At 58.7% G+C, this 8757-nt stretch overlaps 1 long non-coding RNA gene across 1 annotated transcript; it reads right to left on the reverse strand.

Annotated features, from left to right (window-relative positions):
- On the reverse strand, positions 1 to 1470 carry LOC120411304. Its single transcript, XR_005603674.1, has 2 exons — positions 1335 to 1470; positions 1 to 577 (listed from the first exon to the last, which is right to left on the reverse strand). It is a non-coding gene; the product is annotated as an uncharacterized LOC120411304 (long non-coding RNA).
- Positions 1471 to 8757: the final 7287 nt, after the last annotated feature.

An 8757-nucleotide genomic window follows, 5' to 3' on the forward strand; every position in this document is an offset into this window, starting at 1 on the left:
GAACAAGAACAATCTTAATTTTTATTGAACGCAGGGGGAAACGTTGCCACAAGGGATGAGGAAAACCCTGAGGTACTGATGTCTCCTCTGGGTGTCCCGAGCTTGTGGCCACCCACAGCACCCTCTGGCCTTCCCTCAGCAGTGACAGAAGGAAAATAACAGTCAAGGAAAAAGCGTCCAAGGAAATAACAACAGCGAATGAAACAGCATCCAAGGAGAGCCTCAGCAGTTCCTATAGTAGAACAAGAGGCGAAGAGTTGTTGGAATCCCATTAACTTCTTCAACCTCTTGAAACTCTTCCAGTCATGCAGGTTCTTCACATTATGTCTCTTCCTGGATTGCTTTTCTGTCAGCTTCAGAGGAATCCGGGATGAATTGAACCAATGCCAATTCAGGTTTTGTGAACAGTGAAAAGCACTTGAAAGTGGTGAGGAAAAGAAGGACTCTGAAAGGTGAGGATGAGCAGGCAGTCTGGGCAGATGGGTGACACTGGGAGGAGCTCCGTGCCCTTTTCTGCTCTACATCCTGTGCCTCCTTGCACTCCTTCTTCCCTTTCCATGGCAGTTTTACACCGAACCTGAAAAAACCAGAAAGGGAGAATGGGGATAAAAAGAGAAGGCAGCTGGTGATGGAGGCTGAGGGCAGCAGGGCTGCCTGTGCTCTGCCCTGTCTGGGAAGCAGCCGCTGGAGGAGTTGGGAAGTGGCGTTCCCAGCGCTGCAAACCAATGGAGTGTGCAAGGTAAATGGGGAGAAAAAAGGCTTTTTGGCACCACATCCCCAGAAGTCCCTGCTCCCGGGCCATCAGCAGTGAGGTCTGGCCAGGGAGGGCTGCAGCAGGTGCCAGCACCTCTCCCTGCTCGGGGGGGGTGTCAGCAGAGCCTAAGGAAGAGGGGGAGCCCCAGCAGGGATGGCAGTGGCTGGAGGAGCTGGGAATGAGGCCTGCATGCAAAGAGCAACTGGAGAGGATGGGAGTGAGTTCTTCACCAGCCGCTGTGGGGACGGAGCGGGGAAAAACAGGGCAGAGCCATCAGCAGAGGAGACTGTTGTGGGAACAGAGAGGCGTTTGCTCGCGCTCACAGAAAGTTGGGACCGCACTGGAGCCCAAGACATCCATCCCAGCAGTGGCGTGGGAAGGGCTGGCAGCTCCCAGGCGTGCCCAGCGCTCTCGCTCGGGAGCCCCTTTCCCGGGGCTCCCCCAAACGCGACGGGTTTGAAACACAGCCGGGGGAGTCCTCGGCAGCGGCACCCGCGCGGCTGCGGTGCTCGGGGAGGAATTGCTCTTCACAGGAAAGACTCTTGGTGGCACAGCAGTGGCACGGGCAGGGAGCAGTTACCTTCTCAGGCAGAGAGTCCTGGTGTGGCGGGGTTGGGAATATCAGCTTCATGAGACAGGAAGCGCATCTGGGGATGGAGAATGGGAGATTTGTTAGCATCAGTTTTCCTGTAATATTCTGCCAAAGAGGAGAGGGCAAAAGCTCTCATTGCTGCGTGGCTGAAGGCAGGAGAGCAAGGCAAAGCTTTGGGGAGAGCTGGGACAGAAGGCAGGACAAGCTTCCCCCGGGCAGGCTGAACCCCGCTGAGCTGGGTGCTGTGGATGCTGCCACAAGCTGCAGGCTTGGAAAAGCATCTCCTGTGGTACCCAGCACGTGCAGGGGCATCTGCAGCAGCACCTGGGGCTCATCACCTGGGCACTGCAGCTACAAGACAGACAGCTGGAGTCAAACAAGATATTGGCTTACGTGGAAGACAGTCTTCAGCATCACAGCAATGATAATGAAGACAGAACACAAAACCACAAACATGATCATTTCCCCTGTCTGCTCTGCCTTCTGTTCAGAGAAAAGGAAAGTAGATGATGGGGGGAAAGACGATTGCTCCTTCCATTCTCTTGCCCAGAAGGACACACACAGCAGTGCCCAGCAGCTCTCCTACCTTCCCTGTGGCTTCCTTGCCCTCCCCCAGGGCCATGCGTCTGGACAGGTCTTGCAGATGACACTGGCCCTTGCATTCAGAGGCTCCCTGGTTCTCTTGCCTCTCACTGAGCACCTTTAGAAGCAGCCCAGTCTTTGAGACCATCTTGGCACAGGCCAGCTGGAGCTGGGGCAGGCTGCAGTCCGTCCTCAGGGCTCGCTCCACATGGGCCATGAACGTCCGCAGGCCCTTGAATGCTGTTTCCTTATCTATTTCCTTGGATCCTACTTCTTGCCTTGGAGGCTATTTCCTTGGCTATTTAATTTAATATTTTATTTATTATTTATTTATTACTTACTGCTATTTCGTTTTCTCTTTCCTTGCCTTTATTTCCTCAGATGTTGTTTCCCTGCAGTTATTCTGGATGGAAGTAGCCTGAGGAAACGCTGTTACCCAGAGACAAGATGCACCCCAAGATCTGCACCACTGACTCCATGACCCCTCTCCGCAGAGGAGGATGCTGCTGGTGGGTGCCGTGCTTAGGACACCCCAAAGCTCCTCCCTGACGACTGGGAACGGGGGGAATCCAAGAAGTCCAAGCTGTCCCACGCAGGCAGCACAGCCCAGCCTCCGGAGCCGCGGCCTTCCCGGGGCCGTGACATCCTGGAGGCACCCTGTGCGTGTGACAGGGCCCCCCTGCTCAGCCCGCTGCATGCAGCTGTTGTGTCTGTTCCCAGCTCAAAACGCTTTCCCAATAAATGCTAGTTTTGTGCAGCCAGTGTGTCCTGGAAGCATCCACACGTTTGCGGGGCTGTGCATGTGTGTGTGTGCTTTGTGTGTGTGTGCTGGGCTGTGCCCATTCCTGTGCGGCTGCACACACGTGTACAGGGTTGTGTTTGTGTACCTGGTGCGAGAAGCAGGACTCCCGTTTGAACTGGCGAGCATTAAACCCCTGGGATGTAGCTGGTGGGTTAAACCCCACTCATGACAAGTCTGTCGATAGACGCCACAGAGATGAGCAGCAAGATCCAGCTCCAAGGCAGAACTTCATTATGACTCACAAACGGTACAAGAAAGAGGACAGCCAGTATTGGGTTGGAAAGCATCAGGTTTTCTACCAGGTTCGGAGACCTGTGAAAATGGTGCGAAAGCCCAGAGCTGATCAGCGTCTAAACAGGAACCTGGATTTTCTCTCTGACCCGTTGGTTCAGAGCCGCCCCGCTGCGAGCAGCAGGGCAGAGGCCACGGCTGAAGAGGGGCAGTCCTCTCTGCGCGGGCACCTCCTGATCATCCCTGACACCACAGAGACGCACTGGAAGCAACAGGAAGAAGGCTCCAGGTTCCTCAATAAACCTGGGAGCCCCCAAGGCCCAGACCTTGCGCTGGTTCCAGGAGAGCGCTTGGAAACCACGGTCGATCGTTTCCTGCGCTTGCTGGTGCCGGACAAAGGCCTGCGGACGTTCACGGCCCACGTGGAGCGAGCCCTGAGGACGGACTGCAGCCTGCCCCAGCTCCAGCTGGCCTGTGCCAAGATGGTCTCGAAGACTGGGCTGCTTCTAAAGGTGCTCGGTGAGAGGCAAGAGAACAGGGAGCCCTCTGAACGCATGGGCCAGTGTAGTCTGCAAGAGAACATCTCCATTCACATGGCCCTGGGGGAGGGCAAGGAAGCCACAGGGAAGGTAGGAGAGCTGCTGGGCACTGCTGTGTGTGTCCTTCTCAGGATGTGTCCTCCTGCCCCTCAATACAGGATGGATGCCCTTAGTAAAGAAGAAGAAGAATTCCAGAAAGAGACACAATGCAAAGGACTCAGGTTAGGGGGAGAAGACTTGAAGACGGTGACGCAGTAACTGGGACACCAACCATTCTCCTCCCGTTCCAAAAAAAGGAACTTCGGAGGCTTTCCCTGGGTGCTTTTCCCCGTGACTTTTTACTTCCTTTGTGTTTACTTGAGTGGGAAGCGCCCCAGAGAAGCAGCAACAGTGAGGGGATGCCGTCACCCCAGGACGAGGTGCCTGTGCCCAGTCCCTGCGGTGCTCCCCAAGAGCCGCCGCATTTATCCCCCTCTGCAGAGGAGGGTGCTGTGGGTGGCACGAGCTCGGGACACCCAGAGAAGCAATCAGTACCTCAGGGTTTTCCTCATGCCTTGTGGCAACGTTTTCCCCCTGCGTTCAATAAAAATTAAGATTGTTCTTGTTGCCTCCTGGTGTTGCCTGATGTATTTTGTAAAAGCCGTTTCCTTGTTCTCCCCTATGGCATTGGCCAAATTCAGTTCCAGCTGGGCCTTTGCCTTTCTGCCTTTCTCCCTGCATCTCCCAACGACATCCCTCGCCGTCCTCCTGCGGTGCTGCCCTTCTTCCAAAGCTGTAATTCTGTGTTTGCCCTGAGTCCCAGCCAAAGCTTCCTGATCAGCCGCTCTGCTTGCCCGCCAGCTCGTCTTTGGGCACACGGGCACGGCCTGTCCTGCCTGCCGCCTTCAAGGATCTCTCCTTGCACAATGTCCAGCCTCCCTGGACTCCTCTGCCCCTCAGGACAGCGTCCCGGGGGAGCCTCTCGACCAGCGTGGCTGGACTGACTCACCCTGGGCAAGCGCTCCCACCTGGATGGACCTTCGTCCACATCGTCACTGTCCCGTTCCCAGAGGCCCAGAGCCTCCTCCCTGTTGTGTAGAGGGAGCCGGGGCAGCTGAGATGGACCAGGAGGGGATTCTCCTGCTGCCCCGAGCAGGGACCTGTCTCCATTCGCCCTGTCTCTTCAGTTCCCCTCCTTCTGCCTGCTGGCAACAGCCTTGGGGATCCTCTGCTTCTTGGGACTTGTCCATCTGGGACATTTGTCCAGTGGCTGCTGGAGAGTGACTCCACCAGTCCCTCTCCCTCTCCTACTCCCCCAACACTCCTTAACTTTCCACTTCCCCCTTCAGCTCTGCCACTGGGCTGAGAAGAGCATCCAGCTGGCCATACCTCACACAGGTGTTATTTCTGCCAGCCCAGTGCCAGTGCCCTGCTCCAGCACTCCCTGTAGTGTTTTGCCATTCCAAAGAGGCCTTCCTGGATATCTCTTTGGATATCAAAATAAGAGGCTTTGCAGTAGCGCTTCTAAAACACCCTCAGGCCCCTGCAGCTTTCCAGGATCAAGGCTTTTGTGTTACAAATGTCTCCTGCGAGCACCAGAGCTCCGGGTGGTGGGTGGGAAGGGGAATGGCCGGTGTCCTCCTGCAGAGGCCACGGCACTGGTGTCCCCGTGGTGCTGGCCTGGAGCTGCACAAGCAGCATTGTCCCCTCTACACCCCTGAGCTTTCCTCCTCCTTCCCTTTGCTCTCCCTCACACCCGCCTGGCTCCCAGGCTGATGGTTGCACTGTTGTGCCTCCTGCTGCAGGGCTGCTGTCATCGAGCAGAATCATCTTCTCAGGGAGGCTTAATGCAAAATCATGAAATGCACCTTTGTTTCATCTAGCTCAGACCAGCCTTAAAACAGCGTCCAGGTGGGTGGGACAGGAAACATAGACATCAGGAGGAATTTCTTCATGGAAAGAACGGTAAGGCCTTGGAAGGGGCTGCCCAAGGAGGTGGTGGGCTCCCCATGCCTGGAGCTGTCCGAGGAACGGCTGGACGGGGCACTGAGTGCTCTGGTCTGGCTGCCAAGGCGGGGATCGGCCCCAGGATGGACTCGCTGAACCCGGAGCTCTTTTCCTTTTCGGTGCCTCTGACACTCCGCGACTCTGTGCCCACGACTGGAGCCCGCCCTGCCCCAAGCGCTGCCGGAGCCGCCCCGGCCCGAGCTGTTCGCCCGCGCCTTTCTCCTCAGGGCGGAGGGGGCGGGCCCGCTGCCGGGGCCCGCCGCGCTCAGCCGGAGCTGCCTCTGCGCCGGAGCGGCCGCGCTGCCCGCCCGGGGCCGGGCCGCCTCTCTGCGCGCTGCTTGCGGGGCTCTGCCGGGCTTCCCAAAGCCGCCCGCGGCTCCTTTTGCACCGGGGTCGCTGTCGGGGCCGCCGCGCTCAGGCGGAGCTGCCGCCCCTCAGGCTCCCGGCGCTTCCCGCCACTGGCGCTGCGGCTCCCTCCGGCTCTCCCGGCGGACGTTCCGGGCTTTTCCCGGCTTTCGGGAAGCTCCCCTCGCTCTCCCAGCGCCATGGCGCTAATTACATTTATTACCAACAAAAGCAGAGCAGGATAATGAGAACCAAAATAAATCTCAACAACACCTGCAGCCACCCACCTGCTACCAAAACCTGCCCACACAAGCCCAAACCAAATGGGAATGGCTTCACAGTGATGGAGAGCAGGGTTAGATCGGCTGTTGGGGGGGGAAATTCTTCCCTGTGAGGGCGGGGAGGCCCTGGCACAGGATGCCCAGAGAAGCTGTGGCTGCTCCATCCCTGGCACTGTCCCAGGCCAGGTTGGACGGGGCTTGGAGCAACCTGGGATTGTGGAAGGTGTCCCTGCCCATGGCACGGGGTGGCACTGGCTCATCCTTAAGGCCCCTGCCAAGCCAATCCATTCCATGATTCTACAGACTTATGGCTCTGCGACAGAGTCATTTGGTGACAGCATCACCTGAACTCTGGTTTGCTGAGAGCTCTGATGCCAAGCACCGCGCAGTGACACGAGCCACTGCTACAGTGACATGGGCAGCACCACTTGTGACACAAGAACCGCCACACCAACACCCTCAGGTTTGTGTCCGCAGGCGACTGCAGCCAGTCCTGCCTCGCCATGGACCTGGGTGATGCGTCTCGTGCGCGCTCTGCTGCTCGCTGGCCCTGCTGCTGGCAGTGGCCCCCTCCCCAGGAGTGTCCAAGGAGTTCTGCCCCACAGCCCCTGCCGCTGGCGCAGGGCGTGGGCTGCTGGAACGCGCATGCCGGCCTGGCCACCGGTGCCCACCGGACAGCCGCCGCTCGGGCCCCGTGGCCGGTGCCTGATGAGTAGGAGGGCGCGCCCCCACAGACGGCCCTGCAAGCTCCCCTTCCTCAGCCCTCCGCTATTTGCTTGCAAAGCCGCACGGGGGACAGACCGGGGGACTCCCATGCAGGAGAACCAGGCGCGGGCTGGGGACCGCGCCTCAAGCAACGGGGAATGCTCAGGGGCTGGTGGCCCTGGGCCTCTCCAGGCCAAAGCCCGCTTCCAGCTCAAGCAGCCGAATGGGCAGGGAAATGGGTTTTCCCGAGGGGGAGCGGTGTCTTTCCTTTCTTTGCAGAGATTTCACTGGCAACTCCATTGCTGAGATTGGAAAACGAGCCTGGAAGAACTACCCATGGGCTGAGACCTTGTAAGTGCCCTGCAGCATGTCAAATGTCAGGACTTTGGGTATTTTCCATGCTTTGCTCAGGGGTTGGAGCAGCAGCCCCCACACCACGCGTTTCCACTGGAATTCAAAGCTGGGCTGCTCTGCAAGGAGGGGTGTGAATGGCCAGGGCTTCCCAGGATGGCAGGAAATGCCGTGAGCCACGTCCCTTGCAGCCCAGGGCACCGACCCGGTGTCTGTTTGCCCGGGGACCAGGCTGTGGTCAGCTTCAGCCGGCCAGGAGCAAGCGCCTGCTCCGGCCAGGAGTGGGGACGATGCCTGCAGGGACCCAAGGAGATGCTGCAGTCAAGCTGCTGCAGGAGATTTTCCCATGACAATCCCATTTGCTGCTGGCCAGCGGCCACTGTCACAATGTCCCCGTGTCCCCTTGCAGAGTGCTCAGGGACAATGAGCTGCGGGCAGTGAAGAGCCATTCCCTGCAGGGGCTGTTCCTGCTGAAGCACCTGTAAGCACCGTGCCCTGCCCAGGACAGGGGGCTCCTGCCTGCCCCTCCCTGGGGCCCTGCTGCTCAGCCCAGCCCCGGGCAAGTGGCCTTGGTCCCTCCGGGGATGCAGGCTGCAGAGGCAAGTAAAAGCAACAGGGCAAATGGAAGTGACATTTGGTGTTCTGACTGGAACAGGGATTTGTCTGGCAATGAGATTGTGTCCATTGAGGAACGTGCTTTCGAGCCACTGCCTTTCCTGAAGCTTCTGTGAGTGATAAAGTTTCCTCCTGGGGTTTTAGTGAAGTCTTTGCATTGGGCACCCTTCCTGTGTCGGAAAATGCTCCCGTTCTTTTCCCAGCAGTCCCTAAATCTGCCCTGCTCAGGGCCCAGCTGAGCTGCCGAGGTCAATGCCGATGGCTGGACGGCCACGCCGGGGGCACAGACCCCAGCGGGGTCGTCCACACGCAGCCATCAGAGCAGCCAGTTCTTGCAGGCTCGGCTGCATGCTGGCACAGAAATAGAGTCAGCCCTTGGGCCCTTCCCTTCCCCTCCTGGGCAGGCTACAAACACTGAGAAAGCAGCAGCTTCCCCCCTCTTCCACCTTGCATTTGCACCTTTCCTGCCAAGGGATCCCGCTTCAGCCCCTCTTCCTGTGGGACAGGCCCGATTCCGTTGTGTGACCTCCTCTTTCCCCAGAAACCTCTCCGGGAATGGCCTCACGCAGATCCGCAGCGGCACTTTCCAGGCCTGGCACGGGATGCAGTTTCTCCAGGAGCTGTAAGTGGGACCAGGGCTCAAGGCAGGGCAGAGCGAGTCTCTGCAGGGTCTCTGCAGGGTCAGCGGGCAAGAGCAGATTTGCCCTCTGCAAAGTCCTGATTCCGACCGGGGGTGTCAGCCAGGGAGCGCCCGGAGTGTGCAGCTGGAAGGGCCCTTTCCCCTGCCCTGCTCATCTCCTGCAAGGCTTCCTTGAAAGCGGCCGGGCCATCCCCACGTGCCCGGCACACCCAGCTCCCGTCCTTGCCATCAGCCCTCACAGAGCTCTGTTGTTTCTCAGCATCCTCAGCCATAACCCGCTGGCTGTCATTGCTGACGCTGCGTTCTTCAAGCTGCCCGCAGTGAGCTCTCTGTA

The sequence above is a fragment of the Corvus cornix genome, chromosome 27 (assembly GCF_000738735.6).
Source record: "Corvus cornix cornix isolate S_Up_H32 chromosome 27, ASM73873v5, whole genome shotgun sequence".
Taxonomy (NCBI): domain Eukaryota; kingdom Metazoa; phylum Chordata; class Aves; order Passeriformes; family Corvidae; genus Corvus; species Corvus cornix.